Source organism: Oryx dammah, unplaced genomic scaffold, assembly GCF_014754425.2.
Source record: "Oryx dammah isolate SB20612 unplaced genomic scaffold, SCBI_Odam_1.1 HiC_scaffold_29, whole genome shotgun sequence".
Taxonomy (NCBI): Eukaryota; Metazoa; Chordata; class Mammalia; order Artiodactyla; family Bovidae; genus Oryx; species Oryx dammah.
Genome location: NW_024070213.1, coordinates 62,819,816 through 62,829,883, shown reverse-complemented (window position 1 = coordinate 62,829,883; position 10,068 = coordinate 62,819,816). Strand labels below are relative to the sequence as shown.

Here is a 10,068-nt window from a genome sequence, read left to right as displayed (position 1 = left end):
TAAAATTCTCCTGTTATCACATGCAAAAGGATCCCCTTCTCTTTCTTGGCACCATCTCACCGAGTCCCTGTGCTTCCTGATCCATGAGTCAGATCTGGTATTTATCTCACTCACATATCTTTCTGTTAGTTAATCTGTCCTGCCCCTTAGATCTCACTTGAATCCCAAATCTCTCACCCAGTGCAATTGCTACAATTTTACAGAACTGTGAGGCTTCAGCATTTTAACACAAAAATTATTAAATAGAATAGGAATGAGAAGAGAAACTGGTGGCATCCTACTGGAAAATACTTTCTTCATCTTCCTCTTCTTCCATTTTCCTCTTCCTCCTCCTCCTCTTCATCTTCCTTGTGTTAATAGACTGAGAATCAGACTCTGAATGAGAGTTATCTTGTTCCAGTTACAGCTTCTCCACTTATTAATGGCATAACTTTGGAGGAAGTTAGTCAAGTTTCCTTTGCCTCAATGGTCTCATCTGTAAAATGGGAATTCAAATGGGAATAAAATAATAATAGCACTTGACTCCTAGTGTTTTTATGAGGATTCAGTGAGTGTTTCATGTGGTACAAGATAAGATAGCTGGTGACTGGTAGAGACAGAAAGTGCTTGGTAGAGGTGTGCATTTAAATTCAAGTTGTGCTGCCACTCAACACTACCTACCACCTCTCAACAATTAATACAAGTCACCCTCTGTGAAATGAAGATGCTAATCATACCAACTTATGTAATTATGAGTATCACAAAAGATAATGCATGTAAAGCACTTAGGCACTGTAGCTAGTACACAGACATCACTAAATTCAGCGTAGCTTTATTGCTACTATTGTTGTTATTTATAAAAGCATTCAGTTCTTTTGATTTCCTGTGCATTATTCTTTCCATTATTTTATATTACCCAGGTCCCTCATTTCAAAACTAAGCTATTTGGCTATTGGTACCTAAATAAATCTTTGTTCTTTTAAAGGAAGGAAAATGAAAATAAAATAAAAAATTTATATATAATTCTCCCCAATTTTAATAACTCCCTCTACAATAGACTTCTAAATGTAGTGCTTAGAATACCATTTCTAAGAGTTAATAAATCTTCAAAGCCTTTTATTTTTCTACCCGTGTTTCAGGTTTCTTTCATTACATGTAGAAAGATCATGCTATGACTTTAGAACAGTGCTGCTGTTCATTCTGCAGTCCTCAGTTGCCCTTGAAATAAGATCAAGTCTTCACATTGCTATTATTACAGGATTCTCAAGATAGAAAAAAACTCAGTGAATTTAAGGCCTCCTACCACCATCTTTTATTGATACTATATCTGAGTATATATGATGTTTTATCACACAAAAATTTGACTCAGATACCAGATACTAATGAAAGTTCTGATGTGGGGAAATAATGATTGATGCACTAGATTGCTTTTAGGGAGCTCTTCCCTAGAATTCGCCCGACAGGTGAAGGTGGGAACAATGGTATGTCTGTGCTCCTGGCAGTCACGCAACATGCCTCTGCTTGTTGGTTCTGGCACCTACTCATGTTGCTAGATTCCCATCTGTGAATCCTCTTAGGTTCTGATTCTTCCCTCAAGAATTATTTCCTTGACTCCTGACTCAAACGTGGCCCCATCCTTCTACTACAGGGCTCTGTAGTCTCCCATGATCTCCGAACAGTCCTTTAGAGCTCTTCTTGCAGGTTGACTGGTGAAGGCTGCCGTCTGGCCCCCCACCTCTCTTCACATCCCTCTTCCCAGGCCCTGCTCCCAGAAGAAATGCCCCCAGACACAAGTCATCTGGAATTCTATGAACTACTTGGTTGACTGTCACCTGGATAACTTGGGATAAATACAGATTATGGATTTCCCAGTTCATTTGGTCTTGGTATATAGATCTGTATGATTCAAAAGCTTCCCAGAAAATCCTGAAATACATCTAAGTTTGGCTGCTACATCTTACATAATCACTACCACCTCAGTTTTCCTAAATCATGGTTCAGATCATGCCAAGTTCCTGTTCAAAATACCTTAATGTTGCTCCAATGCCTACAAATTAAATTCAAAATCTCTAACCTGATACATAAGATCACCAGAATTTGTTAATATTTATTTATTTGACTGCTTCAGGCCGGTCTTAGTGGGCTATTTAGTTGAGACATGCCAGATCTTTTTTCTTTTCAGTGGAGGCATGTGAACCCTTAGTTGTGAGATGTGGGATCTTTTTTTTCTTTTAGTTGAGGCATTTGAACTCTTAGTTGTGCCACATGGGACCTAGTTCCCTAACCAGGGATTGAACCCAGGCCCCCTGCATTGGGAGCACAGAGTCTTAGCCACTGGACCACTAGGGAAGCCCCAAGATCCCCAAAATTTGGCTCCAACAATTATCTACTTTTCTTTCCATTACTCCCATGTATGCATCATTTTCTCTGCCATAGGTTTCCAGCCTCCATGATTTAACAAATGCCTTGCCCTCCACCTAGAACACCTTTTTCTTACCTTGATTAGCTTCTTAAAACTCTTACCATCTTGTAAGACTCAACTCAAACTCTACATCAGAGCCTCACCTAACCTTCCTTCATCCTCATATGGAATCTTCATTCACTCAATCAGCAAATATTTACTGAGAAGCAACCATGTGCCTGGTAGTAGGGAAAACACTGGTGATACTGAGCCCCAAGGAACACAGCCTTCATGAAGCTTACAGGCTAGCAGATTTATGTCTTTGAGCCCTTGCATCACTTGACTTATCCCTTTTTCCTGACACTGACCTTGTCTAAGTTATTTCTGTGTATGTCTTATGTTCTCTCTTAAATTGTAAATCCATCTATTGTGCCCTGCAGCGTCTGCTGTGGGGTTGTACACATGGCTGGGACTCATCTAAGTGTTATTGGATTTAGAGTGGAATTCCTCTACAGAGATGAGCACAAAGTAGGTGCTCAACATTGATTGACATGAGGCATGTCAACTACCGAGGATCATTGTCTCCAGTAGACAATATGCAAAGCAGCAAAACAGGCAAAATGTTGCTCAACTTTTAAAGGTAAGTGTGTTTTTCTCAAAATGCCCTTAATATTAGCATCTGAAGCTAGAATACTTTGAATTACCCTTCAGAGGAAAGTACTGAAATAATTATAAGCCCATGTATGATTTATCAACCACATTGGTGAACTGAGATAAGAGAATGTGCGCAAGTTGCTCACATCAGCTTCATTCTCAGAAATAAAACTGAAGAGTTTCCTTTCTTGAAAATACCAAGGTAGGCAGGCTCAAGAAGAAATAATAGTAATAAAAACAGCTTGGAAGTATGTGACCAGCCTCTAAATTCTGCAATAAATGCACTTTGTTGAACATTAGTGTCAGCATGTCATAACGTCAGCTTATTTGATGTGGCATAACTCCTGTAAGTCTTCTTAAAATGTCAAACTACAGGCTAGAGCTCTTTTTTTCCCTGTAGAGGAAATAGGAAATAGTAATAAATTTTTCTACTGTGTGCAGGCTGCTGGCCAGGTCTGTTTCCCAGCCCCCGGGTTGGGTGTGAAGTGGAGGAACAAGAAATGTTGTCCCATGGGTATATGGGATGTGTCTCCTGTGTTTACTAAAAGGCTAAAAGGTAGAAGTACCAGTGGCGAGCAGAAGTGAAAGGCAAGGAAAACCTGGGGAAACGCCTCTGTTCAGAAAATGGATCTGGCTACACAGTGCTTCTGTGCCCAGCACTGGGCAAGCAGCAGACGCTGAACACAACCTTTGTTGTTGGTGTTCAGTTGCCTGGTCGTGTCCAACACTTTTCAACCCCTTGAACTGCAGCACACCGGGCTTCCCTGTCCCTCACCATCTCCCAAAGTTTGACTGTTCTTTCAAGCATCGGATTTTACTTTCATCACCAGACACTTTCACAACTGAGAGTCGTTTCTGCTTTGGTCCAGCTGCTTCATTCTTTCTGAGGCTATTAGTACTACTCCTTCTCTCCTCCCCAGGAGCATTTTGGACACCTTCAAACCTGAGGGACACATCTTTCAGTGTCATCGTTTGTCCTTTTATACAGTTCATCAGGTTCTCTCAGCAAGTATTCTGGGGTGGTTTGCCATTCCCTCCTCCAGTGGATCACATTTTGTCAGAACTCTCCACTATGACCCTTTCATCTTGCGTAGCCTTACACGGCGTGGCTCATAGTTTCATTAAGTGACCCAAGCCCCTTTGCCAGGACAAGGTAGTGATCCATGAAGGGGCAAGACATCTTTGTGTTCACAGGCAAATGCTGAATGAATCCTAGCTTCTCAATACTGGTGTGCACAGAGGTTGGTTCAGACGCTGAAAGAACACTATGGAGCTTCTCCATGGCAGTATCCACATGATAGAACTTCAAAACTGTCCAGAGAAACATAATTCAATATATATTCCTAACTTCCCTCCTCCAATCTGTTTAGAAATAGCTTCTTACACTAGCAATGATAAACTTCTCAAGAGCAGGCTATACAGCTCATATATCTGTGTATTCTCCTTAGCTCCCATAAACTTCAGAACATGCTTGATGCATGTTTGTTAGCTAATTAAGAATGGGAAGCAAACAGGCAAGAGGGAACTTTGGTGTCAACACACATGTCAAACCCACAAACCCGGAGAGAAAATATGGCTTGGTCCCCAATGGGGCTTTGAGACCCAGCTGCTTCCACTCTTTCTGTCCCCTCCTCTCTGTCCCAGCCTCTCCTCTACTTGTCACTGCTGAGGTAGAGGAACTGTGTCTGATGAAGAATAGAAACTAAACACACGTTAGTATTCTTCCCTCACTCATCACAGTAAGCCAAACTTTTCTCCCACCTACTGAGTCCCTTTCCTGCATAGTGAGTCTGTCTTTTTGGCTGGCTCCATGGAAGTTTCTTGAAAGCATAGGAGTCCACCTTTCACCACCTTATTGCCCTCCTACACTCTTTGAAATATCTACCAGGAAAAGTTTTTTGTTTTTCTTTTTCCCCCAAAAAATCTCATATCATTGCCAAAGAGAAGTCTAAATCTGATGAGATTCAAATGATTCTTTCAGAGTTGGCACACTTGAAAGCATTCAAAGTCACATTAACCTTTCTGAGAACAGTGTCTCTATAAGAATAGTCCCAGGTACATTCTTCTGGAATTGTCAGCAGGCATATAAACCCTTCATTCAAGCCTGAAGGACACTACTTGAAACAGGGGTCTCAACCCGAATCCTCAACGTGAGCTATTTCCTCAGCCCACACCCAGTCCCTCAACTCTGACATCAGCCAGAGGATATACTAAACAAGTATAGTGTATCAAGGAGTGAAGTAATTCCCCAGCCTTGTCAGGACTGACAAGGGTAACTTGGTTTGTGAAAAGACTCTTGGATTAAAGACTCTTGCTTTCAGACCTGACAAGTTACTTATTAACTGTGTGTCCTAGGGCCAGTCACTTCACCTGTGTATAATCCTCTTTCTTCAGAGCGAACATGTGTTCTGCAAACTCTCATAAATCTTCTAAGGATTTGGTGAGTTAATGTACAGGAAAAAAAAAAAAACTGTGAAATGTTACCCACATGCAAGGCAATGGCTCTACTCTGCTATGTACAGAGATGAGGCAACAGTCCTGCAACCACTGGGACTCTCTTACTTCATTCACTGATTCATTCATTTAATCTATCAAAAGATAAGTATTGAATTCCTATGTGCCAGGCAGTGTTCTAGGAGTTCGAGATACAGAAGTAATGCAAAATGTTTGCCTTCATGAAGCTTGCATGCTAGTGAAGACAGCCAAATGATAAGTGTAATGCAAGGAACTCAGCTTGGAGCTCTGTGATAGTGTAGAGCAGTGGGATGGGGGTGAGGTGGGAGGCAGGCTTAAGAGGGAGGGGATATCTGTATACTTATGGCTGCTTCACATTGTCCTACAGCAGAAGCCAATGCAACATTGTAAAGCAATTATCTGCCAATTAAAAATAAATTTGAAGTTAAATGCTACGAAGTAAAATGAAGCAGTGTTGTGGATAGAATCGATTTTTGTGGAAGAATATATTACACAGTGGAGGAGGCAATGGCACCCCACTCCAGTACTCTTGCCTGGAAAGTCCCATGGACGGAGGAGCCTGGAAGGCTGCAGTCCATGGGATCACTGAGGGTCGGACACGACTGACTGACTTCCCTTTCACTTTTCACTTTCATCATTGGAGAAGGAAATGGCAACCCACTCCAGTGTTCTTGCCTGGAGAATCCCAGGGACGGGGGAGCCTGGTGGGCTGCCGTCTCTGGGGTCGCACAGAGTCGGACACGACTGAAGCCACGCAGCAGCAGCAGCAGCATATTACATAATGGCAGCCCACTCCAGTATTCTTGCCTGGAAAATCCCATGGATGGCGGAGCCTGATAGGCTACCGTCCATGGGGTCGCAAAGGGTTGGAACACGACTGAGCGACTTCACTTTCACTTTCACTTTATATTACATATAGGGTAGGAAGGGAAGACTTCTCTGATGCAGTGACAATTGGGCAGATTCCAGAAGGAAACAAGGGACAAAGCCATGAGACTATCTGGAGAAGCAGTATTCTGCACAGAAAGGACAGTGAGTGCAAATGCCCTGAGAAGGAAACATACTCAATGCTCTCAGGAACAGGAAGGAGATTGGTGAGACCAGTGAGCAAGGATCAGAGTGGTTGCAGAGATAGCCTGGTGGTAACGGGCCAGGAAGCATATTCAAAGTATGACTCACTATTGTCATGGGTCTGATGAAAGGTACTGGAGAGCTTTGGAGAGGAGTGAGACAAGACCTGTCTTTTTAAGGGGAACTCTCAGACTGGATGGTAGATCTTGAGAGCAGGGATGGAGGCAGAGAGACCAGTTAGAAGCATTTTCCAGTAAAGTACCAAGAATTCATGAGGATTTGGATTAGGGAGGCGATGATGAAAATAGTGATTCTGGATATATTTTTAAGATAGAGCCAACAGGCTTGCTGATGTATTGGATGTGAGATGTAGAGAATAAGATGAGTATGAAATGATTTGACTTTTCTTTTGAAGGTTAGGGAATTGGGAGGGGAAGAATCAAGGAGATAAAACTTAGCATTAATTTTCCTAAAAAATTATTTATTGAACTCCCAATATATATGACATGATTTCTGACCTCAAAGGAACTCACGAACCATTTGGGGAAGCCAGATCCAAATGAGGAGTGGGAAAAATTAAACAACAATGTTTAAGAGATAATCACTTACAAATCACACAGTTTTTAAAATCTGTGACTTTTTAAATGGAAAAAAAAGTAAGCAGTGCATCCTCCAGTGAAATTATCTCTGGCTGGTTCATTGAGGCCAAGATTGAAATCTCAGTGCTGCTGTAAATTATGCAATTCAGAGCCAATTAGCCAGAGTAGCCACAACAATATAATACAAATATATGCTAGTCCCTTCAGTCGTGTCTGACCCTTTGAGACGCTATGGACTGTAGCCCACCAGGCTCCTCTGTCCATGGGGATTCTCCAGGTAGGAATACTGGAGTGGGTTGCCATGCTTCCTCCAGGGGATCTTCCTAACCCAGGGATCAAACCCACGTCCCTTATGTCTCCAGCATAGGCAAGCAGGTTCTTTACCACTAGTGCCACCTGGGAAGCCCAATACAAATGTTTACTTTTTCCTAATCGGATTCAGATTCAGTTTAATAGATCTGGATTCAAACAATAGTTCCATTACTTATCAGCAGTATGACCTTGGGCAAGTTCATTTTGTGCTTCTAACCTAGTTCCCTCCTCTGTGTACTCTGAGTAATAATACCGGGTAACTCAATGAACTGTCATTGAAGATGATGATGTGATGTGATATTTGAGGCATAGTTCTCAATAACTAGCTGGTTCTGGAATTCCCTGGTGTCCAGTGATTAGAACTTTGTGCTTCTACTGCAAGGGGCACAGGTCCAATCCCTGGCGAGGGAACTAAGATCTCGCATGCCATGTAGTACATAAAAAGCAAACAAACAAACAAATAAAAACTAGTTGGTGCTATTGTTATCAACACTTGCTCTGCAAGGCTTCTCACATGCTCTGCAAGCCAGCCTCACTCATTCAGATGCCTACTATGCAGGGTACGCTCACAGAGATTGCTGGTCTGTGTCACAGATGACAAGAATCCTTTTTATACTGTTTGCATTCCCTGAGTGCCTGGCCCTGTGCTGAGTGCTAGACGGAGTGGAAGATGTGTTTGCTATTTGACATGCAACAAAGTCATATAAAAATATTTGCTCATTGGCATGAAGCAGGGAGATATGGGGGGGGGGGGGTTGCTGATTGACCAGTTGCAAAGCAGTAGCAGGTGAAGTACTCCCTACATTGTACAAGTGAGAAAAAACAACGTGAACCTCACAACTTGGGTCTTTCTCAGTTTATTCATTCGGAAGGGATGCCACAACAGAGTACCATACACTTGAGTGGGTTAAACAACAGAAATGTATTATCCCAGTTCTGGAGGCTAGAAGCTCAAGATCAAATGGCAGCAGGGCTGATTCCTTCTGAGGGCAGTGAAGAATTTTCTGACCATCCTTGGCATTCTTTACCTCGTAAGCATCACCCCAATCTCTGCTTTTGTCTTCACATAGTGGTCTCCCCAGCGGAGCTGTGTCCAAGTTGCCCATTTTTATAAGGGCACCAGTCCTACTGGAGTAAGGGTTCCCATTCAAGTGTGCTGTCCCTATTCAGTCGCTCAGTCTTGTATGACTCTTTGTGACCCCATACCAGGCTTCCCTGTCCCTCATGGTCTTCCAGAGTTTGCTCAAACTCACGTCCATGGAGTCAATGACGCCATCTAACCATCTCATCCTCTGTCGTCCCCTTCTCCTCCTACCTTCAATCTTTCCCAGCCATCAGGGTCTTTTCCACTGAGTCAGTTCTTCGCAGCAGGTGGCCAAAGCATTGGAGCTCCAGCTTTAGCATCAGTCCTTCCAATGAATATTCAGGACTTATTTCCTTTAGGATTGACTGGTTTGATCTTGCAGTCCAAGGGACTTTCAAGAGTCTTCTCCAACACCCTCTTTCAAAAGCATCAATGCTTTGGCACTCAGCCTTCTTTATGGTCCAACTCTCTCATCCAGACATGACTGCTGGAAAAAACCATAGTTTTGACTAGATGGACCTTTGTGAGTCAAGTGTGACCTCATCTTAACTAATTACATACAGAAATAACCTGATTTCCAAATAAAGCCACACACCCTGAGGTCCTAAGGAGTTAGGACTTCAACATACGAATTTGGGGGAACACAATTAAATCCATAGCACAATCATGCTCCACATCGTCCTTCGTGCTCTCCTTGTCCAGGACCTTGGCTCCCTGCCGCCTTCCTCTTCCTTGTTTTCTACAATCTGATGAAAACTGGTGTTTCATAAGCCCACACCCAGAAGTCACCTACAACACTGCTCTGTATGCTCTGTATTCTTTGCTGACTTTGCACCTTATAATTCAGGCCTTGTGCTCTGAAGGGAAGGAGATTTGCTATCTTGGGAGCTCTCCAGATTATAAAGAACAAACAGAACAAATTGTTTGAAGGACCCTTTGATGACTCACTCATCATTCCTACCCTCCTATTGTCTTTGTGTGTTTCTCCTTACTCACTGACCTTTCTTCTTGGCAAACTGCTCCAAACAAAGCGCTCACCTTCTCTTTCAACTCAGCCCTCCCAGCAGAGGGATCCTGTGTGTGGGCCATGCATTGGAATGATCAGCATGGGCGCCATGGAGCAAGGTTAACAAGGAGCAGTTTTAATTCTATAGCCTTATCCACACCCCTCTTCTCCATTTATATTTTCAACATATGGTTGGCTTTATAATGTTGCTTTAATGTTTTCTCTTGTATTTAATTATTTAAAGATTTAATAACAAACTGCTGAGAATCAATTGCACACAAGGGACACATTGCTTTGAATTCTTGCTCTTTTTTTCCGCTTTTACGTAAGAGTGAATTTAAGTCACTGGAAACTAAAAACACAAAGCTAAAGGGGGAAGAGAAGAGAATGACTTAAATACTTTCAGAAAAGGGTATCTGGAGGTGAAATCAAACTCTCAACAATATCTGATACCTATCTCTTATCAGCAGTGGGCAGTGGTGATAAC

The 10,068-nt window shown here is 42.4% G+C and overlaps 1 non-coding gene across 1 annotated transcript; it reads right to left on the bottom strand.

Annotated features, from left to right (window-relative positions):
• Window positions 1-2,255: 2,255 nt before the first annotated feature.
• TRNAG-CCC lies at window positions 2,256-2,328 on the bottom strand. Its single transcript has one exon. It is a non-coding gene; the product is annotated as a tRNA-Gly (tRNA).
• Window positions 2,329-10,068: the final 7,740 nt, after the last annotated feature.